General features: G+C 32.0%; 1 protein-coding gene across 2 annotated transcripts in view; it reads right to left on the bottom strand.

Annotated features, from left to right (window-relative positions):
• Arl4 (ADP ribosylation factor-like 4) overlaps nt 1-24,668 on the bottom strand; it is a 67,383-nt gene that overhangs the window by 24,653 nt on the left and 18,062 nt on the right. Inside the window, exon 1 of one of the 2 annotated variants that reach the window (XM_014438263.3) lies at nt 6,792-6,900. The exons of the other annotated variant lie outside the window; for it this stretch is intronic. The gene's annotated coding sequence lies outside the window, so the exon portion shown is untranslated. Of the gene's footprint in view, nt 1-6,791; nt 6,901-24,668 lie in introns of those variants that run through there. 2 annotated transcript variants of the gene reach the window in all.

Below are 24,668 nucleotides of genomic sequence, written 5' to 3'. Positions count from 1 at the left end.
TTGTTAGTTTTGAAGATATAGAGCTCCGAATGAAAAATTTATTTTTTTTATTTTTTGAAACAACCACCATTTTTTATACCTACCTATATTCGGTTGACTCATCAATCTTGACTAGTAATAATATAATAATAAATATTTTTCATTAAATTAATCAAAAATTGGGGTTAAATAACCGTAATAAATAAGGTTGTTGATAGTTTAATAAATATATAGCTCCGAATGAAAAATTAATTTTTATTAACGTTTTGAAATAGATGCCATTTGTTATTCCCTCTACCAATGCTTGCATACTCATCAATTTTGGAAAGTAATTATACATAGTTTTCATTACAGTAATAAAAAATGCCTTTTTTTACACCCAGTTCTTGTACTATAATTTCAGGTACTATATTTTACGCCCTAGTATTATTATATTATTTATCTTGGATAAGATTGTGGCGCATTCTTGTTTGTAATATCGTAACTCACTCGAAGTGTTAAAACTAGTGCGTAATAGTGGAAGTGACGAAAATATTTTCGACGCTATTTCTAGTAAGGAAGGCGGTAGCGTTCTGCCCCGCGGAGCGTTCCCAACTCCTGGGAAATCCGCCGGCGGTGGAATGACCTCAGAGGTGCCGCAATAATGTGCTCATGGCAGAACTGGGGCTCTCTACAAGGGGAAGTTTCCCAGGCTCTACTCCTAATTCAGTATCTCTTTATAGGTCAGCCATTGTGCTCAACGTGCTCAATAGTAACATTAATCAATTATCTTTGTCTTACAATTCAATTTTTTTTTTTTAGATTAGTACAATTTTTTTTATTATTATTACTTAAGATAAATTTAAATCGGAAATTTTTTTTTATCATACATAGCTATAATTTATTCGAAAAAATTATAATTTGACACTAATGCACGGACTGACACAAGTTATAGAAGTCCGTATCAGACAGAATATCGAGTCGGACAAAGGATGAATTCTGCAGAGAGGGCAGACGTGACGCCAGACTGTGAGAGAATTGTGTTGAGCGAATATAATCGACCTTGTCGAGTCACGTAGGTTGAAAATGGGCGTGTAAGGTTAGAGCGAGCTGGGGGAACCAAAAAGGGTTACGAATCCTTCGCCGATTCCACGCCGTCTGTTGGGGTCTATAACACAAAATATAATCCTTAGTAGATCATTTTCTGGTAATGTCAGTACCATAAAGGGATCCTTACACGGTCAGTCGGAATGAAAGTAAAGATGGACGTTCAGATTGATTAGTACTGAAAAAAATTTGAATCCTATTATTGAAAATTTCAAGTGAAGGAGAGCATTGTTTATATTGTGCGTTCCTATTTTAAAAATAATGGTTATTTGCAAAAGAATACAAAAACGTGCATTAGGTTTATTACGAATCGAAAGAGACATTGCACAAGATTGTTACTGAATGATACTTTGTAAGTAAGCTTCAGCCATACTGACAGTATAGGAGTCTTCGTGATTCAAGGCAGTTGAATGATGAATGACATTCCGACTGACAGATGTAGTGGTCTCTTTACTGTCATTCTATACTTAATATGTGAAGAAGACAGTCAGGGGGTGCGGTCAACAAATAAATAAAAAAAAACTATTTGTGCCGACGTTTCGACGTGAATTTCAGATCTTCATGAAAAGTTTATGTGCTAACCCCACTGCCCGCTCATCTTATCCACATATTAATCTTCGGGCAACTATCAACATTATATAAATAATAATATACTATTATATAATAAACTTCTATAACAATATAAATAATTATATACTTTATAGTTAAATCAGTAGTGGCTCCGTGTTTCACCCTCGTTAAATTATGATTATGCTGGGCGTCCAGAAAGTGTATATGGTGTTTAAAAGTTAAATATATTAAAAACCAATCATTTTTGAGAAAAATAATTTGTTTATTAACTATGTGAGCATTGTAAAAAATCATATTGTCATCATATACCCGGGGTACGGCACAGGGGGGAGGGTAGAGTGTACCCTCCATTAAACTATAATTATTTAAAATTAATTGATTATTATCGAAAAAATTGAAGTAAGAAACTGAACTACTATTTTTATTTGTATACCAGATCGGCCTTGTGGGCCTTACATGGTTGATATAACTTATATTATATATATATTTTTTAACAACTGATTATGAGGGGGTATAGTCATAGAAATGACACCCCTAACTATATACAATGTTCTTAATAAACGAAAAAAAATAATAAAATAAATAGATAAGAATTATGCTTCTTAATAAAAGAGGAAAGTAAAATTAATAACAAAAGATAATGATATTGGTACACTTAAATAAAACAAACAATTGTCTTCTAATAGTAATAAGAAACAAGTTAATTTGAAAAAGGGAAGAGATAAAAAAAATAATAATAATGAATAAATAGAATGAATAATAATAATATGTAAATAGAGGTAGTGTGACTATGAATCAATTTTATATTTATTAAAAATTTATAAAAGAATGTCCTCCAGCAGTCTGGGCTTCAGTCTTCGGGTTGAGGTTGGGTTTCCCAGGTTGTAGGTCACTGCTCCTTTAACTGTCGGCAACTGGGAGTGGAACTTCATGAACCGTTTTTTGATATAATACTCTATTGACTCCACTTGTAATTCGCAATGCAATTAGCTATTTCTTAAGAACCAAGGAGCATTAACTGCGATTCTTAGGACTTTAACTGAACTGCTACACTGTACATCTCTAACTCAAATTGTCGAAGGGGCAAAACATGGAAAACGCTGAACGAACATTAGGACAGGAAGAAATTTTTACTGTATGAACAACATATTGTATCATTGTTACCATCATGACAGTAAATACCGTTATGGGAAGAAGATGGTGCGGTGCGGAAAGTAAAAACACATAAAAAAGTAAAACTTATTTATTTCTGCCGACGTTTTGATATTAATTTCAGGCCTTCATGAGGGCTGAAAAACAAAACGAAATAAAAAACTTATTTCAGAGCAATAACAACAAACAAACAAAACTAGGAAATATACACAATAATAAATTAAATACATAGTAGTTAATACTATTAGAAGAAAATCAATATCAACTAATATCTAATTAATTTTACATTTCTTTTACATTCCCTAGTTAGTTTGCTATTATTATGAATAGCAATAGCGTTTTTCTCTTTATCACTGAATTAAAGTTGTCATCTCGTTTTGTTTTTCAGCCATGATGAAGGCCTGAAGTTTAGGTCAAAACGTTAGCACAAATAATACGATTTACTTATTTGTGCATCATTACTAACCACACCCCCGACCACCTTCTCACATCAATCTACGGTCAACTATTAACACCTCTTTAGTAAACACCGTTATCTTAACTACTGCCATGACAGCAAATACTGTCAGTTATCATATAGTTAACACCATGGTACTGACTACGACAGTAGGAGCAATGGTTGTAAACTATCTCTCAGTAATGTAGTTTACCTCCAATATTAATTTTATTGCTTTCTTTGAATTAATGTTTATTAATACCCCCAAAATAATTATTTCATAAAATAATCCTTTAACTAATATTTAATAGTTGCTGAGATATAAATTTCTCAAAATAAATTCAAAAACTTCCGATTTTTCAGAGCATTTTTTATGAGATAATTATTCAAACAGTGCCGTGATCTATCTAATAGAAGAAAGCGCCATGATTCACATCCCTGAAATTAAAAATAATATGTAAGCAGAGTCAGCTGACATAAGTAAATAAACACTCGTTAGGTAGCGCTGGGCGTTGTTCTGTTCTATGTCATTCAGAACCTTAATGGCGGAGAATCTGTTCATTGTCAACTCTGTTTTTGTGAGAAGAGGGTGTAAAAACAAAGGAGGAAAAGCAAATGTTACAAAATGAATTGTGTATTTTTTTAACAAGAGAAATTAACAATTATAAAATAAAATGAGGATTACAAAAAGTTTTGTATTGTATTGTCAATATCGTCAAGATATACGAGAGATTAAGTAATGGGGAAAATCAAAGATTAAAATTGATATATGTATATAACAGAATCACTTCATGTAGGCAACAATCGATTACTTATTGAATAAATATTGTAAATAAATATATTAAATTTAAAATAAATGAATATACGGTAAAACACATCAGAAGACAATTAATAAATTATTTGAGCCTTAAAATTTTTTAAACATCCCAAAAAAGTTTAACTATATTAAATTAGATGATTTTTTTTTTTTCCATAACCCCTATTTATGAATTTCATTATAGTTTTTAGCATGAATATATATTCCGGTCCTGCACTGTTTCCTTCTTCTGTAGTGGCCTACATTTTAAGGAGTTTTTGACTTGTATTTTTGTTGTAGTGGGCGTTCTTCGAATTTTATAATGTGCTGGGGCACACATTAGTTTTGAAATTTAAACTAAACCTAAAAAAAAAAAAAACTTATTCCCTAATTCGTGCGCTGGCACTTTTTTTTTTGTTTTTTTTTTTAAAGAAAACAAAATTAGATGACGAATCTAAAACGCAATAGACATGGAATCCTCATACAAGACTAAATAGACAAGAAACTGCTCGTAGATCCCCACTATTGCAACATTTACTAGACAAATTGCCAATCCATTACAAAAGACTGATCTACATGACTATTATAAGGCCTATCTGGACATACGGAGTTGAGCTTTGAGGCTCCACTAAACCATCAAATTCCTCCAGAATCCAATCCTTACAGTCCAAAATCCTTAATGCTCTTGTCACAAATCAAGTCCTCAATATCCCATATGTTGCCGATTTGGCCAGAACCAGATACCGTTCCTTCCATAATAAACTTCTCAACCACCCAAATCCACTTGATTCTAACCTGGTTTCTCCTTCATTACCTAATAATCCTCCTAGGCGTCTGAAAAGAAGATGGCCTCGAGATCTCCTCTAGAAATGTTATTGGAGTTCTATCAGTGGGTAGATTCTCCACATGTTTTTATCATGTCACTATGTCACCTACAGCAAATTTACTTGTTGTATATATGTGTATACAGTTGTAAATAACAATAAATAAATTATTTAAAAAAAAAACGCAATATATCCAATATTGGAAAGTTATTAGAATGGGAATATTTAAATTTAAATTGAAAAAAGTAAAATTTTAATTGAAAATGTTATGTTATTTTAAACCCATATTTGACGTAGAAGATTAAAACTTTCGAATAAACAGAATATGTTTAATCTTAACCCTTATTAGTAGGCTCAGGTACCCGTAGCTCAGGTGGTTGAGGCGAAAGACTACAACCTGAAACTGTGGGCAGTATTTCATTTCTGTGGCAGCACTATGAAATGATTCATTGTTTTGTAAGTTTTTAATAGTTCATCGTTGTAAGTTTCTCTCTTAGTACTGTCAGTTGGTTTTTTTTTCCCTGGACTCAGAAAGTTTAGTGCATTTATTTATTATATTTGTGCATGGGTATATACTTCAAGGAAATTTTACTTAATTTATTTTATATGACTAATTGATAAGATTGCAGGTATTGCCTCTAAATGTGCTTTGGTCATTAACTGTCACTGAAATTAGTCGTGTTCCCCCCGTTGGACATAATCCAGTCAGTTAACCTGTCACCTGTGTGTTACAACATGGATTACAAGTTTGACTTCATTTGTAATAGAATTATAACTCAAATGCCCCTCAATCCCCCTTAAGCAAAATTTAAATTTTCAATTTTTCTAAGAACCAAAACAACTTTTATTTTTTAAATTATTTATACGTTGTTATTTATATAACTTTTAGAGCAGTTAAGGGATTATTTTATTACAAAAATCATCCATCTAAAGGTTAACTTAAGTGGATGTAATAGCTTTTGATAAAAACTCCTCAATTATTGTTTTTATTGCAATTATTATTACTTGAGTTGGAATATCAAGATACATTTTTGAGAGCCTCCTTAAAATAAATATTGATTGACACAGATGGGAATCGAACGCAGCTTTTTGAATCGGGGACTCTAGAACCCTCATCCAAATATTTTTAGTTTATCGGACAAAATACCTCGTAAAATCTATCTATTAACTGCGAACAAAAAAATCTCTTATGATCTTTTACAAACTACAACTAAGCACAAATAATTCTTATCCAAAAAGAACAATTAAATAACTTCTGAGGCTACTTGTTAGATTTTTTCAATTAAGATTTGGCTCTGAAGCTACAGGTCACCCCACGATGATTTTCGGAACTCGATGTCACGTTCTGCCATATTGTTTCAAAATGGCGGTCGTAAAGAGATTGCTGTCATTTATAATTATATTGAATATTTTATATTTAACTGAATAAAATTTATATTTTAAATTATTTGCATTTTTATGAATAAAATTAATTAAAATCGGTCAAAATATTCACAATGCATACTTAAAAACTAAAAAATAAATTGTAGGAAGATAATCCTGGTGGTGGTCAATAAAGGTACCAAAATAGTAGACAAAAACTATTTATTGTTAACCAACGCATCGCACCACTTCCTTAGAGCAAAATGAAACCAGATACAAACATTGTAAGAATTGACAGAACATTAAAATGAACATATAGAGAAAATGTGAAAATATGTAAAAAAAAAAAAAAAAAATTAGTTTTTTTTTTAAATACAATGTATATAAATGAAGTAATAATAATAATTTAAGGAAGTATACATATATGTGGATTGGAAACTAATTACTAATATAAGAAACGTTAGTTAACAATAAATAGTTTCTTTCTACTATGTTGGTACCTTTATTGAACACAACAAACAATCCAGATACTCCATACGGTCAACTATCCTTCTCCGAAATTAAATATAAATTTGAATAGACCAACCGTACGCTTCTGGAATTGTATTGAAGGCCACTCCAGTTTTCGATGCAGCGGTACTAGAAGCACTGAACCCCCTTGCTATCACAGCTGACGACGACCCCAGCGGAATGTTTACAGTTGGGACACTGAGCGGCTTTATCTGCTATCTCTGCTAATGGCCGCGATAAGGCGGGGTTTATTCGCCGTCAGCGATCTCCGGCCTTGCGAGATAACGGTCAGGTGTCCGCCACCTCCGATGCTCGCCTCGATTCATCGCTGGAGAAAGCTGTCAAACATTTTTCTCATGATAAAATCACATTAATTCCAAAATAAGAAGGTCAAAATAAGTAGAATACTTTGGTGGTTTAATTCTGGACAGATCTCTCACATTCACAAGACATGCCAACAAGAAGGCAGATAAAGCAAAAAACATTTTTTTTTTATATGTTCCCATAATTAAAAAAAAAACTAAATTAAGTCCCCAAATTAAAATAATTCTGTATAAATCAGTTATTCGACCTCGGTTCAGTTATGTCTCACATTCACAACCAATTACAGAAAACTGAAATAATTCAAAATTTATCCATGAGAATAACCAACAATTTCCGCTGTCCCTTGGTTTATAAGAAATTGCCTTGGAACCAATCGGTGACTTAATAAAAAAACAGTTTATAAAATTCCATTTCTAGTTTCCAGAAAATGCTAATAAATCCCGTTTACCTTCCGTCGCAAACCCATGATTTCCTACCCCACAGTATCCTTTAATAATACCCCACTTAGTTCTGTCGAAAAGATCCGTTGCCTAGGACTACATCTGGACAAACGACTGACAGGGAATTCTTCATACAAGACAGGAAACTGCTCGTCGATTCCGACAATTGCAACATTTACTGGACAAACGGTCTGAACTTCTAACTAATTAAAAAAGACTCATTTATATGACAATAATAAGGCCTATCTGGACTTACAGAGTTGAGCTTTGGGGCTCTCATAAACTTTAGAATTCCAGCCGTATCCAATCGTTCCAGTACTTGTCATCCATCAGGATATCAATGTTCCATATGTTGCCGATTTGGCCAGAGCCAGATACCAATCCTTCCATGATAAATTTCCCAACCACCCAAAACCACTTGTTTCTAACCTTCTCCCTAGGCGACAGGACAGAAGGCCTCGAGATCTTCTCTAGAAATGTTATTGGAGTTTTATCAATGTGAAGAGTCTCCACATGTTTGTATCATTTTGTTTGATAACTAATAGCAAATTTACCGGTGGTATATATTTTTAAATAACAAAAAAAAAAATTCAAGATCAATGATAATATCGTAATCAATGATTATACTTGTAAAAAAAAAAGTTCTAACCTTGAAAATAATTTTCAATCTATATAATGCACCCAAGACTACCTAAGGACTGATAATATTAACTTTAAATTATGTTTTGTAGCTTTCAAGAATAAGTTACTAGTAAACATGCACCAATTTCCTTCTTTTTTTTTTTTTTATGAAGTATGATTTATTAATATTTGATTAAGCGTGGGGTGTTCTCGACAGATACCATTTTTCTTCCCGAATGATGGATATTCCAAGCATAGTATTTGATTAATCGATCTCATGAAGGAGATTTAGCTCACAGCCCACCTGATCGTGCACTAAATATAATATCCGTTCTGCTCTGCCTCAATATTGCGCATTATCCACGGGTGAACGATTTGGGTCACTGATCCGTACTGGCCCCTTTCGTGCTATAACCTATAACGATATGGATTACAATCGATTATAAAAAAAAAAAATGATCGACTATTGCCTCCTTCAGCCTCACTTTAACACTTTCCAATGAGTCGTCAAGAATGCTGTGTATAATACGTATTATTGCACCAATATTATATTTATAGATTATTATTATTTTCATACAGCTACAAGATAAGAAAAATGTCATAATCAGGTCAAATTTTTGATATGCAGTTTTTAATGGATCTATGGGTTTTAGAAAAACCAAAAATTCATTTTATGACAGGCCTATCTTGCGTTTCTGAGCCATGATTATCCATGGAGGGAGAGGGCCGGTTTTGCTACTTCTCTGTTTGTGTGGTTTTGGCCACCGATAACTATAGGGGTATTCATGATCTTTGGTTTAACATGTTAAAGCGTGTTAAATGGAAAAACTCAAGTTAAATCGAACAAAATTGCCTTCTTTTACCGTGGTAAAACGAAATAACATTTAACATGGCTGAGAGTCTGTTACTTGGTCTGTTAAATGGAGAATGACGTCACACAATAGACCAGTTGAGATCGCCGCCATTGATGTTGTGACAGCTCAGTTCTTTCGTGTGTTTGTGGTATTCATATCCCTGTTATTAAACCAGAATGGATAATTTTAATGATACGTGTCCTGAACCATTTTATTTTATGTTAGAACTCTTTTATTATTTACCTTCACTGGTTTTTGAGTGTTACTTGAACAGTTTTACGATATAATTCCACAATGAAATTGCCTCAAAATCCACCTTCAGGAACCCAATTAGGTTGCCCGCAGACTTCTTGCGTTAAAACCGCTACAAGTTGGGTGGCTCACACGCACTTGAAACCCTCACCTTATTCATCCCGGCATTTATTATATTCATATTATATGTTATCAGAATATCTATAAAACTTTCTAACCTTATTAAAAAAATACCGGTAGAACACAATAAATATAAATAGTGAAAGCGAAATAATTTAATCTAAGTAATCCGAACTAATTACTACGGGGGTAATGTTCGAATTACTGAACATTTTGGACAGAACGTATTAGGACAAAATCCAATCAATGGATGTACATAATTATTTTTAGATTGTAGGAAGATAGTCCGGGTGGCGGTCAATAAAGGTATGAAAATAGTAAAATCAAACTATTTATTGTGTGACAGCCCTGACAAAGCCTTGCAAAGTGGGACGAAACGTTGGTTAACAATAAATAGCTTTCTTCTACTATTTTAATACCTGTAATAACAGCAACCCGGACTATCTTCCTACAATCTACTCCATACGGTCAACTATCTTCTATTATTTTTATTTATTGATTTTTTTTTTTTACTAAAAAAATTAAGTTTTAAAAAATTATTTTTTTAAGAAATAAGTCAGTTATTCTTTTTTTCCCTTTTTTTGCTGACACTTCTGGAGAAACATCTTCACTGCTTCTTCTCTCAGAAGTAGTGAGAGAAAGAAGGACTTGTTACCACGGTATATCATTCTCTGTCCCCCACTTCAGACAATGAAAAAAAGTATAAATAAGAAATACTGTATGTACAATAATAATGTATGGATTTATTTAAAACGTGATTAAAAAAAAATTAATAAGTTCACGAACAAAATTTATATCATTATAATATTTATATTTATTAGTACTATTGTTTTTTTAAAACTTATTTATCCATTCAAGTGTGTCCTGTAACAGGTTTATTATTATATTTTCCTTTTAATCTATGTGTTAGTTTTATTCTCGTAAAATGTATCTATTTGTTTGTTTGTGGTAAACTGGTCTACTGCTGTGACCATGAATGATGGTCTGATCTCACATTACCATCTAATATTGAATTTGTTTAGCGGGTCACTGAAGAGGATCTAGGAGGGTGAATTCCGGAGAGCGAATTTGTTGATCGGGTGAATTAAAAAATAGTGAAATGGTGAAATTGGAGGAGGAGAAATGAGAAAGAAAAATAGGAATGAATTGAAACATTTGTATTTGTTGTACAGACCGAAATTGATTGTAAAAGGAAATTGTAGGGGGGAAAAAATCTCTTTTTTTTTTTTTTTTATTATACCATGTATGCGTAATGTATATATGTCCGATTACGGATTGATAAGTATACTGTGTGAGATAGCAACCAGATGTATTTAGGCAGCATAAATAAATAAAGTATTTTTCTCTCTCTATAGTTCAATTAATTTTACAGAATAAAATGATTTACTCAATAGATATTATGTATTACTAATTCCAACAAAATATGTTATGAGTACATTCATAGGAATTATATTACCCGATATCGAAACTGTGTAAAAATATTAACTTATGATATTCACGGTGATTACAATAACTCGCTAAAAGATCGAGAATATAGGAAAGTCCTTTACAAATGCATACTTTTGTTTGAAAACAAAAATGTTATTTCCTACTGTGTTTTTTGATAAAAAAAAAAAAAAAGTAACTTTTTTTCTGAGAGTCCGGATTACCAGAGTGTTAAATCCTACTACAGGTACTATTTGAAACGAATAGTAGTAAGGTTTCTAGGATTTTTCATTACTTGATCATTTATGGAATTCAAGACTCGTGGTTGCTAGGGTGCTGCCCTAAAACACTGGACCACAACGGACAGGGGTTTTACCGCCTGAAAATCCTAATCCAGCCCGCCACCGTCACGGGACTTTCTATTTACCCCGGCGGTCTTAATCTCCCATCGATACCAACATCTAAATTGAACCAATGTTGGTGAAAATACGGTAAGCAATATTGTTGCCATAGCGATATGGAAAGTTGTGTGAATGGAGCTATTTTAATAGTAGATTCTTATTCATATAAACACGAAGGTTGTATTTTAAATGATGCCGTGAAAGGGAAACCTGATGAGGAAAACAAAAGGCAGGCATCAACATAACAGGAGGCTCATAAATGATACATGACAGATATAAAAATATATCCGAAGCAGGTGTCCCCTTTTCTCTGCGCATCAGCTTTCTCTTTCCATCCTTTTACGGAAAACAATGTTTTCACCTCAACCATACTAATAGATAATACATTATATACTCAACAATAGATTATAAATTATTTTCTGTTTCACTGAAGTAGTGAGTCAGTCCTGTGGGTTCGAGGTCCACCCATCCTCATGGAGTGGTTACCCTTAATTGAGTAAAAATCTGGCGGTCGAGCGTGATTCTGAACAAATCACCTCCTTGCACAACCGTTACTCTAGTAACAGCATTTCCTAACGAAGTACTGCACCCCTGACCCTTCAGGGTTGCAGTGGTACATATATTTTTTATATTTGATAATAACTAACTACACTGAAATAAAAATTATTAGTTGGAATAATGACGAGTCACAGATTATCCCAGAACATTCCTCGAAACTTTTAAGGGGCCTCTACATGTTGGCCAAGCCAAGGCGAACTCGGACATGCACGAGCATGTGGATGAGTGGCTTGTACGAGTTGGCCTAAGCTCGTTGCCGATCTGTCGAGAGTTGGTTTTTGGACACAGATCAAAGGGGTTCGTGAGAGCGCTCGTGTAGCATCTCCACCATTGTTCTTTGTCTAGTTGCAACTGAGAGCTGTTAGGAGGTGGTAGTTAATTTTTATAATAAGTTTTATATTTAATCTTATTTATTTATATTTAATTTAATTTAATTTTCTTTTTTTTGTAATAAAAATAATTTAATCCCAGTGCAATGGCTGAAACCTCTTGTACGTCCGCCATGCTTGCCTCTCTGAATAACACTGACATGTGGATGGGCCGCTTTTTGTTTACCAAACATTTGTACAAGCCTCCGATTCGTGGCGAGTGGCCAACATGTGAATCCGCCTTTACAAACCTACAAACGTTTCCTTAGGCACTAATCAATACTTATGGAAAGTGGCTTAGCTCATGATATATTTAAAACAAATCGGATGATTTTGACGAAAATGAAGACGTAAGCAGCTTACAGAGATGAAAAGGGTGGATATTTTGTATAAGTGTCGAAACTAATATTTTCACGTCTCGAAAACTAAAAAGTAAATAACCAAATAAATCAAGAAAACACTTTTAATTGATTTAAAAGCGTTTAAATGAACACCATAATAAAAAAAGAAGAAGAAAACGTTTCATTTATAATTTTGTTTTTTAAAAGATTGCCTTGTGAGCTACGTACATTCCTTTCCCCCTTTGGCTTATAGCTCTCTGTTACATAAAGGTTTTAGTGATCACCGTGTAATATTTTATTTTACTCTCTCAGCGAATTGAAAAATTAATTCTTGAACAGTTAAAAAAACTTGGAACTAGAAACGGCGAGATGAAAACTCAGTTAGAAAATAAAATGAAAAACAATATATTTACATTTATTACACTATATTGAAAAAAATAATACAATCTGAACTACATAATACATGTAAATTACTGTTATACAATTTGAGCAACGAGCAGTACAATTAAATAAACAGTTGTATAATTGTTTGTTTTTTTAATTATTTATTTATTGTAATTTACAACTGTACAAAATAATACAATAGGTAAATATGTAGTATGTTTCATATACACTTGAAAATCTTGGGAAGGAACCACCCATTGGTGGTACTTCAAACATTAATTTAAATTAGAAGGTCCCGTGGCCATCTTCTTTTCAGACGCCTCGGGGGATTATCAGGGATTGTTAAGGATGAAAGATTAAGAATTAATGGGTTAAGATGGTTAAGGAGTTTGGAATAAAAAGACTCATATCTGTTTTGGGTCAAATCTGCAACGAATGGGATGTTAAGGTCTTTGTGGATGAGTTTATTTGTAACGTAATAAGGAGCATCAAGGATTTTACGTAGGATTTTGGATTGTAACGATTGGATGCGGGAAGGATTTGATGGTTTGGTGGAGCCCCAGAGCTCAATTCTACATGTCCAAATTGGTCTGATTATTGTAGTGTATACTAATATTTTGTAGTGAATGGGAAGTTTAGAGCGTTTGTCAAGTAAGTGTTGTAGCAATCGGTATCTACGAGCAGTTTCTTGTCGTTTCAGTCTTGTGTGCAGTTGTATAATTGTAAAATGGGGTTGATCCATACCACCATAGTAACTTTATATAGATTTTAATTAAGTTATTTTACTAAAATCTCTTTAAGCTTTTCATTTTATCTTTTATATCGTGATGTTTCTTACTTTTATCATAATTTTATTTCTAATTTTTCATTAAATTACAATCATTGAATAATCTTATTTTTATTATTTTTTTTTTTTTTTTATCATTCTATATATTTTTCATGCAGGCCAAAACATAAGCACTTATTCTTCCCTCCTAACCAAACCCTCTGATCATATTCTCCGTACCTTATCGTATCTTAGAAGCGACGCAATACAAATTTATTTATTAACATCATAGAGAGAAGCACACTCTCGAGATATAATTCATCTTGAACGAGTCGCTCTAATTAACACAGATAATGTTTTTTTTTTTCAAATAAATTTATCATAAAGATAAATTTTTTTTTAGGCTGACGATTCATAATGATTAATACTACTAAAGGAAACATAACAATTACATAATATGTCTTGGTAGCAGAGCTAAGCAGTTAAGATGGGCATTTGAATCAGGAATCTAATAAAAAAAAATCGATTCTTCTTAAAGAAATAGTTATCTTTAATGCATCACGATTAACAAGAAGTCAGTCCATTCTCTATTCAACAGAGTCACAGAAGTGGGATAAGAGGGCATTTTGTTTCGTAACTTTATTTCAATTCATTTAAAAAAAGGACAAACGACTTACATGGACCTCAAACATCAAAATAAAAAAAACAAAAGCTAAACTTCCGACTCAAATTATTATTTCATCTTTAGAATAAACGATCAAAATTACCACTTTCGGAAAAACTAGAGATTTACTAAGACTAATTTGGTTTTAATTTTACTGGTTTGGCTCATTTAAAAAATTACGGATAAGCCCAAAAAACAAAAATAATTTACTGAAACTACAACATCTTCAATCAAAATTACTAATACAGGTCAGTTGCGCTTCACCCTACATCAGTAACTTACAGTACAAGAGCTGGGAAGAAAAAAATGCAGTTATCTCACGCCAAATTTTTTATTACTTCAACAAAAACTATGTATAATTACTAGTCAAAATTAATGAATCTGCCAAGTATAGGTAGGGGGATTAAAAAATGGCTGCTGTTTCAGAACCTTAAAAAAACATTGATTTTTCATTCGGAGCTCTATATCTTAAAAACTACCAACACTAGAAAATCTAAGAGAACATAATTTAAAGAGTAAATTTGCTGAAATATTAGTTCTAAAAGAGCTATTTACGACCAATAGTTCCCGCTTTGCTTTTTAAAAAGTAAAATTTCTTTTGAGAAATGTATATCTCAGGAACTACGATTAAGTTTATGACCTTTACCAACGTAGGAATGGTAGTTTTCGTGATATTTGCTTAAAAAAATTGATTTATAGTTGCCCGAACAATAAATTTGATTTATGAAAAACATTATTTCAGAAACCATTGGACGTACTGATGTCGGCCAGCGCTACAAATAACTTAACAAATTAACTACAAAATAGTTAATTATGTTTATCTTTGTAGGACTAGTAGTTCTTTGATATTTGACAAAATAAACTCACAAAATGTTAATTTCTAGTTGTTCGTATAAAATGTTGGATTTTTGAAAAAAATATATCTCTAGACTCATAAAACGCACATATGTCTGCCAACACTCAAAATAAAGGAAATTTAACTAACTATAAACTACTTAATGACACTTATCTTCGTAGGGGTAGTAGTTTTTATGATATTCACAAATGAATATAAATTTGGCAAATGAAAATTTGTCTGAACAACTATAAATCATTTTATTTTAGTAAATTTCATGTAAACTATTACTCCTACGAAGATAAACTTCATAAACTACTTTCTACCACATTAAACTAGCTTTAATTTGAGTGCTAATAGACACCTGTACGTCAAATTGTTTTTGAGATATAAATTTTTAATATAAAACTACTGATCTTTTAGTACGTTCTTTACAACATTTTTATGAAATGTTGCTTTTTAAAATCTATAATCTATTATTAAAATTTATTATCTTGAAAACTATTAAACGTAAATAACTCTATTAGGGCCCATATTTTAGCAAATTTGCTCTTCTTTTAATGACGTTCTCTTAGGTTTTCTTGTGTTGTTTCTACTTTTTAAGATATAGAGCTCCGAATAAAAAAATTAGTTTTTTTATCGCTTTTAAACAGCCGCCATTTTTTATTCCCCCTATTTATACTTGGCAGACTCATAAATTTTGACTATTAATTATACCTAGTTTTCATTAAAGTAAACAAAAATTGCGGTGAGATAACTGCCTTTTTTCTCCTTTTGGGCTCTTGTACTATTACACAGACTTACAAAGAACCATTAAATCACTAAATATATGGTTTCAAGACACACTTCCAATACACAATGAGTTTAGGACATAATGATTTTATCAAAGGGAGAATACTCACTAAAAGCATATATAATACACTTGATGTATTATATAAGTATGATGGACTAATTTATTTTATTGAAGAGTATGAAAAAAAAACTTCCAATACACATAAAGGCCTGTACCCCTCCCTCCCCAACCTTGCCACCCCTGCAATAGTTAATTTTTGTTGTTTTATTTAAAAACAAAAGCTAAGATTTCAAAATCTAGACTGACTTGGAATAAAAAGTTCTTCTTACATTTTTAATAAATGTAAAACAAAAGAAGCAAAAAATTAATTAAAGAATTTTCATAAGGGGTGAATAGTTAGAAATCGGTCAAGTTGAATGAAATAAACCACCCACAACTAGCAAGCCCTCCCTCTCCCATGACGTCAGAAAAAAACCCGCCAAGGAGGTTGTTAAGAAGCGATAAGAGAACGCAAACTCCGCAGTTGTAAATCAACAACACTATCTCTACACACCAGGCCTTCGTTAAATATTTGATAGTCGGTTCCTATCTACAACTCCAAAGATAGTTAAACTTGAATATGGACATTGTATCATACACTCTTTCTAAGAAATAATTTGCTGAAGGACATAAAAGAAGTTTAAATTCCAGAACAAAACCTGTTTTCAACAAATAGAAGTTAAACTCAGTAGAATGTGATGGTTCCTGCCAAATAGAATTGGGTTTCCGTATTTACTTTATAACTGCCAAGTTGAAAATAGTTTTATTTTTTTAAATTATATTATTTCTTGTTGGTCCTGCTTCATCGAAAACAAAACGATATTGTTTCGTGCCAGTACAGGGATGCTGTAAGAAAGAAACAGGACCGGATAAGAATACAAAGTGGTATCCCAAGGAAAATTCCCACTTTTCTTTATGGACGCGAAACGTGGCCTTTTACACTAAGAACGAACAACGGCTTGAGGTTTTTAAAAATAAAATATTACTTAAAATACACGGACCTAAAAGGGATGAATTAACGGGAGAATTTAGAAGGCTACATAATGGTGAATAAAGGCAACTGCACCCGGTAAATATAATTCAGTCATAGCATTGTGGCGTGTAAGGTTGTAGGGCTTAGAAACGATCAGATCTCTAAAATGTTAATAAACACTGAACCAACGAGGAAACGTCCTGGGAGTAGACCGAAACGTAGATAGGAAGATAGCATTAAAATTGATTTAGTAGATTTGGGTTTGAAGGCGCGTCATTGGAAAGATATATGAAGAGAACGATTAGTGGTATAGGCATCGAAGTAGAAAAGAATATCGCACTCCTATTAAAAAAAAAATTGAAGTATTCTAAAACAAGGCTTAAGCCTCTTAAACATCATTAAGAACCAACCTGAATAAGGCTAAGGTTTATTTCGTGTCGGATCAGCGGAATGAAAACTAGACCTACCCATTCAAGTTAGAATAGAGTGGTAATCTATAGGATAACCCTCCTTTTCCCTCCGTAAGAAACAGCCAGAAAGGGGGGGGGGTAGAAACAGGATGAATTTGGTTTTCCCTACAATGAAAAAAATTAACTTTTTCCTCCAATTTCGTCCGCCTCGGACTAAATCAATATATATTAATAAAATCAGGAAGAAGTTAACAAATAAAATAACCGGTATTAATGTTAATATGCGGAAGAGTTTATTGCAATCGCTACTTACAGTAAGCATATAAACATAATAAAATAAAACAAAAAAAGAAAAATAATAGAAAAGAAAATTCTTAGACTTATTTTTTGCCTTATTCGAGTTAAAATAATTCGATCTACAAGAGTGCTTAAAGATCACTATTGACATCCATTTTGTCCATCAGATTAGGCTAAGTGCCCACTCAGGGAGGCTAAGATTTCTCCAATGAAGGAGAATTCTGTCGAGGCCAGAAATAAATGAATAACTAAATGCAAATCAGAGAAAGCATATCTCAACAGATGAAAAACACGACTCAACTTAAACTGGATTAATCAGTTATTTAAAGGTAATTGCGAACCTTAAACTCCTAGTTTAGGAACCTTTCTATAATATATCTTAAGATGGCTCTACACATTTGCCAAACTACGGTAAATTCCCGCTTGCGTAAGCGAGCGAATGTATTATTTGGCTTGGCTGGTACAAGTAGGTCTAAATTTTTGGTAGAGTTCTTGGGTACAAAAGGGCGCTTGTGTTGCACTCACACGTTTGTGCTTAGTTAACAATATTTTTTTAAACTGCCAAAAGATAAAAAAAAATGTGCTCTTTGTGTTTTAATTAATTAAACGATCTCCTAAACCTTAGGATTCAATAATTAACTCTAGTTTAAAGATGGCATATTTTAAAATCCTACCAATTTGTAGTAAATACATAGTTTAGAATCTTTTAATTAACTTTAAAATTAAATCTGCACTGCTACAACCTATGAAGGGTCAGAGGTTTAGTACTTAGTAAGGAAGTACTGTTACTAACGGTTGTGCAAGGAGGTGATTTGGTCAGATTCACGCTCGATCGCCAGATTTTTACTCAATTAAGGTTACCCACTTAATGAGGCTGAGTGAACCCTGGAGGCTTCCAGAATCCACAGGGCTGACTCAACGACAGGTAAGTGAAATAACGATCTGCCACAGACGGATTCGAACGGTCCTTGGAGTTAGTAGTCCATTGCCTGACCAATGAGCTACCCGCTCCCCCATTAAATATTTTGGATTTATCATAGCACAAATATATATTTATAAAAAACATATGCCTAGAAAATTAAATTAAAGTTTCTAATAAAAAATCTAGAACGAAGGTTGAATTTAGAGGTTATGTAGAACTATTTTTAGAAATTTTTATCATCTATAATCTACATTACTGATATTTGCGTTTCCCTTCATTCCCCTATCTTTATTTTTTGTTTCCTTTTTATATTATAACTTAACATTTTATAACAACGAGTGAAATAGCCGAAAAAAATTCAAAATAACAAAACAAACGGGCGGATATAAACATTTGTTGCTTCCTTTATTTATCAAGCATTTGTATGTCTTGGATTTGCGGCAAATGGCAAACGTGTAGATTCAGCACAAGACTATTGTAACTAATTTGCCTAACTATAGCTAATCCGTTCTTGCGCTGAAGTGTGAACGTATAATTTGTAATGGATAATACAACTAATAGTACAACTAGGTGACCCATTGTCCAAGAATTCAGACCAGCGGAACACTAGATTTTTCTTGAGCCCAAATGAAAGCGTGTTCGGACCAGCGCTGGAGTTGCTTCCACACTTTTGTGCTCAACTAGTATTGTTTTAAGCCTCCATCGGTAGTGTTTTAGTTAATTAAAGAATTTCCTAACCCTTGGAAACAATAATTAACTATATTTTGACATTTTATCAACTGGGTGCAAATACATTGTTTCAATTCTTGTAAACTTTAGAGGTTTATTTTTGATTCAATCTAACACAAATCTACATTTATAAGGACATTATACGTATGACTATTTGCACTAATAAATATATCATAAAAAATCTTGTACGAAAACAGAATTTATAGATTATTTATTACCATTTCTATGATTTTTTATCATCTACCGCCTACTTATCCGATATTTACATTTACTTACGTACATATGTTGGTTATTTCGTTTATTTTATTAATGAAAATTGAGTAAATCAAAGATAATAGTGGATACAGAAGGTCCATCATGTTTACTTCTCCAGAACACACAAACGTGCGGTTACATAAACTTGATATTTTATTTTGTTTATCGGACATTTGTAGGTATTTTGAACTTGAGACAAATGCCAAACGTATATATCCGGCTAAAAAGTTATTCTGATAACTTTATTTTATTTTCCACTCTCATGAATCGAGGGATAATTAATATTAACTTACATCTGCAAGTTTCTAATGCTGTTATATTCATTTTGGAACAATGTCATAGTCCAAGATAAATATCGATCATGAGGGGGTATTCATGATCTTTAGTTAAAAAAGATCTTTATGTGAAATGGAGAAATATTTCCTTCTTTTACTATGTTAAAACGATATAACATATAACATGGGTGAGAGTCTGTCACAAGGTCTGGTAAATGGAGAATGACGTCACGCAACAGACCAGCTGAGCTCATCATTTTGTTTGTTGTATTAGGTTACTTGCTCGTAGTTTGTAGTTTTTGATTTTGTTTTGAATGATTTACAACTAATAAAGCAATGTAGGACAATAATAATAATGTAATGACAGTTGTCAACTAGCTAATCTTGATTCTCTCCCTCACAAGTTAAAAGATCAACAAGACACTCGGTTGGCAAAATTTTACGCAACTTCTACTTTTCACTCAATTTAGGCATGTTGTAATAACTTACTTTAATCAAAACTTATAACTAGGGATAGGATTTTTATGTTTTCACATATTTTTACCTGACCATGATATCTTCGATTCCTTACTAACTAACGATGTTTCAAGACATTTCTTGCCAAAAGAAGCCATTTTTATTTCACATATTTTTAAATATTTGGCCTTTTTTACATATTGTTACATATTTTGTTTAAATCATATATTTTCTGAAATATTTGTTATTTTTTACATATTTTGTCCTGAATCATGTATTTTCTTAAATTATTTGTTCAATTGTAAATACATTTTTCACAGCAACTACGTAAAATTCAAGAGAACGCACGAAACTTAAAGGTGAAATTTATCATTTATCATAAATAGTGCGTACAAATTCTATATTTTCATCTTTGAACGCAAATTAAAAGCAGTGGCAATAATAATTTTTCACACAGAATTACATCGAGAATTTCTCATTATCAATTAAAAAGAGCAAGGGTCTTATTCCTGTAGCATTTTCCTAGAATTTGTTTGTTTACTCCTCAATCCATTTCTCCGTTTCCCCCCTTCCCATGGTCCTTTCTCATCTTAGTCTTGTTTCACTCCCCTAGTTTAATTACAATTACTAATTAATATCTTGTTATTGAACAGCTATGTTTTCTCAAAGTACATTTTTTCGTAAATATTTTAACCCAATTTCTTTAAAATATTATTCATATAATATATAATAAATACATATTTATGTAACTTTTTTTAAGTTATAAAATTACTAATTAATTAGTAATTTGTATTGTTGAATAATACATATTTTTTTAAATATTTGACAATTTATTAGCACATGTTTATGTACATATTTCAGATTTTTTAGCACATATAAATCCTATCCCTACTTATAACTAAACAAGAACATTAAGTTTTGGAAGGAAAGGTTATAAAACAAGTTGCTCAGAAAATCCGCTAGGAGCTATTATGCATTTAAAAAGACTTTAAATAGGGCTGCTCACAATCCTATACTTCTAACATTTAACATGCTGAAACATTTTACATTTAACACAGCATCATGAATACCCCAGGATACTTTCCAGGACAATACACATCGAAGGAAAATAATTGAGTAGAGACTTAAACTGCTATTTGAGAATTTCTTCGATGACTCTTTATACACGATGAGGAAGCTTGGGTAATAATAATGGCTGCCTTAGCGTTTACTCTCTCATATTTCATGCCGTCAAAGGAAAACCATTTATTATATTTAACCGCACAACTTTTTCCTCAGAGATAGTTATTTTTTTCCTTAAGGAATCTCCCTAGCCTCCCCTCCCTCATCCTTTTTTGTCGGCCTTTTAATTTGAGGAGACCTCGCCTGCGTGTCACCGCGATGATGGCGGGTTATTCAATATCCCCTCCAGCGGCGATTTCTCCTCCGATATTCTCGGAAATTAGTTGTCATGTTTTTTAAATAGAAAATTAGTCATAATTTTTTTTTCTTGCGAATCTAGGCGAAATCTTTTGAGGTCCCGTGAGAAAGAATTAAGTCGACAGACTGAGTAAATACTTTTCGAATATTATTTAAGTAAATTAAATACACCGGTTCATTAAGAAATGGCGTTTTCAAGATTTTTAAGGTTTCGCAAAACCTCTACAACCCCTTCAAATTGAGTTAAAGGATTGAAAATGTGAATTCAATTGTTTTACAGTACCTTTTTCTCCTATCCCCGTGTTCGTTTAAGGTTTTTTTACGCAACATTCACTGAAATAATAAACACGTAACGTACAGGTTTATAAGTAAATTTGAGGTTAGTTTTATGATGTAGCAGGGGTGTCCAACCCATGGAAAGTCAACAACCCACTAAGCCAGAAATTGGAGTATCAGCTGCAAGGTAAGCCAGAATATGAACAATCCGCGACCTGAAGAGTAGTTCTTCACTCAAGAAGTACAAGAGATCAAGAGGAGAAACGATGTCTAATCTATGACCAATGATGACTACATATCATTACTAGTAAAAAATTGTTAAATTTTCCAAGCATAGTTAGAGTGAATACAAAATAGTGGCTGTTTTAAAACGTGAAAATAATCAATTTTTCAATCTTAAAACTACCGAAAATACTAGAAAACGTAAGAAGAAGAGTAAATTTACTCAAATTTGAGCCCTAATAGATCTACAAATCAATTAGCAGCTATAAATCAATTTATTTTTAGCTAATATCATGAAAACTACTACCCCTACGAAGAAAAACAAACGTTAGAAACTACTTTATAGTACATTAAAATAACTTTAACTTGAGTGTTAATAGACATTTGAACGTCGAATGGGTTTTGAGATATAGATATTTCAAAATAAATTCACTAACTACTAATCTTTCAGTACATTTTTATGAAAGTTTGGTTTTTTAAAAAGTTATATCTCGAGAACTATTGAGCGCAAACAGCTCTATTGGGGCTCATATTTTATCAAATTTACTCTACTTTAAATAGTGTTCTTTTAGATTTTCTATTGTTGTTGGTAGTTTTAAAGATATAGAGCTCCGAATAAAAAATTAATCTTTTTAACGTTTTGAAACAGTCGCCATTTTTTATTCTACATTGGTAGACTCAGCACTTTTGACTAGTGATTATGCTTCGTTTTCATTTAAGTAATCAAATATTGGGGTGAAATAACTGTCTTTTGCTTTCTTCCGGGCTCTTGTACTATAATATTGAAGTACAATGAGGGTTATTTTATAAAGACTATTCATATTTTGTGTAGTCTGTATACGCAAATATCATAAATAATCAAATTGCTTAAAAGGATATGAAAAAAACACCTAAATCGGCTCAGTATTAACGATTATACAGCGAATTACTTTTTTTTTTGGGGCATTTTTACATTAAAAATAGCTGTTAATAGTAACACCTATTTTTAATGTAAAAATGGCAACAAAAAAAAAAAGCAATTCGCTGTATAATCGTTAATACTGAGCCGATTTAGGTGTTTTTTTTCATATCCTTTTAAGCAATTTGATTATTTATGATATTTTCGTATGTAGACTACACAAAATATGAATAGTTTTTATAAAATAACCCTCATTGTACTTCAATATTATTCAATATTCAATAATAATAATAATACTATAATTATAGAATTACCGTATTATTATTTCATATATAAATTAATTAATATCAAAGTTTTAATTAATGTACCCTCATTAACATCTCCAAATAGCAATAGCGAAGCATTGCCGGGTGTCAGTATTTCATATGCAGGAATGTGAAAGTAACTATCTGTCAAATTTTAATTCCTGTCTATTTTATTCAGCGAAAAAACAAAACAAGTATATTAGAACCAGCAATGAATCCAGAAGAGACTGCATTATAAATTCCAAGCGGGGATGAAGCTATACTAGCTCCATTGTTCCTATTCAGAAAGGGTTATATTTGTTTATCTATTTATATTATCATAATTTTTTTTTATTTATAGTGTTGTATATAGTTAGAGGTATATTTTAGCGCGAGAATATACTTCCCTCCCCTCATAATCAATTGTTAAAAAAAATAAAAATAAATGTTTTTTTTTTTTTAATAATTTATTTATTGATATTTACAACTGTATACATATATACACATATACACATCAAGTAAATTTGCTGTAAGTGATCTTATGACATGCTAAAAACATGTGGAGAATCTACCCATTGATAGAACTCCAAAAACATTTCTAAAGGAGAAGATCTCGAGGCCATCTTCTTTTCAGACGTCAAGGATTATTAGGTATTGAAGGAGAAGCCAGGTTAGAAACGAGTTGATTTGGGTGGTTGGGAAGTTTACTATGGAAGGATTAGTATCTGGTTCTGGCCAAATCGGCAACATATGGGACATTGAGGTCCTGATGGATGATTTGATTTGTGACAAAGTAAGGAGCATTAAGGATTTTACGAAGGATTTTAAAATAAATGTAACTGTTATATTATCCATGTAAGACCCACCAGACCTATCTGTAATTAAATAAAAATATATGATGATGGACAATATACTATATGTTAACAATGATAAAATTATTTCATGATTACGACAGGACAAAATTTTACTTATACCATAGCATTTTACTGTTACCATTCGACACCATATATCTAACTTTTCAGATAATTTAACATTAAAGCTATTAATTTGTCAGAACAGGATTCGATTTCGCAGTAGCTTGGAATTTTTTTTATATTTATAAATCAGCTAAATCGGACCAGTATTAACGATTATACAACGAATTGCATCCGTTTTTAGATAAAACATCAATATTTTTTAGTTCGAACTTTACCGGAAGTTAGATGTTACCGGTACTATAGTTACGGTCTTGTTACTTCATATGTACATTAATTAGAATTAAAGTTACAATAGTGTTTCATCAATGTATATATTTACAAATATACATCCTGCTTGCGAAGCATTGCTAAGTATGCTAGTATTTCATATATAGG

Source organism: Halyomorpha halys, unplaced genomic scaffold (assembly GCF_000696795.3).
Source record: "Halyomorpha halys isolate HHAL.00 unplaced genomic scaffold, Hhal_1.1 Scaffold53.1, whole genome shotgun sequence".
NCBI classification, from domain to species: Eukaryota; Metazoa; Arthropoda; class Insecta; order Hemiptera; family Pentatomidae; genus Halyomorpha; species Halyomorpha halys.
Note: the sequence above shows the minus strand (reverse complement) of the source record. Positions and strands in the feature narration are given on the sequence as shown.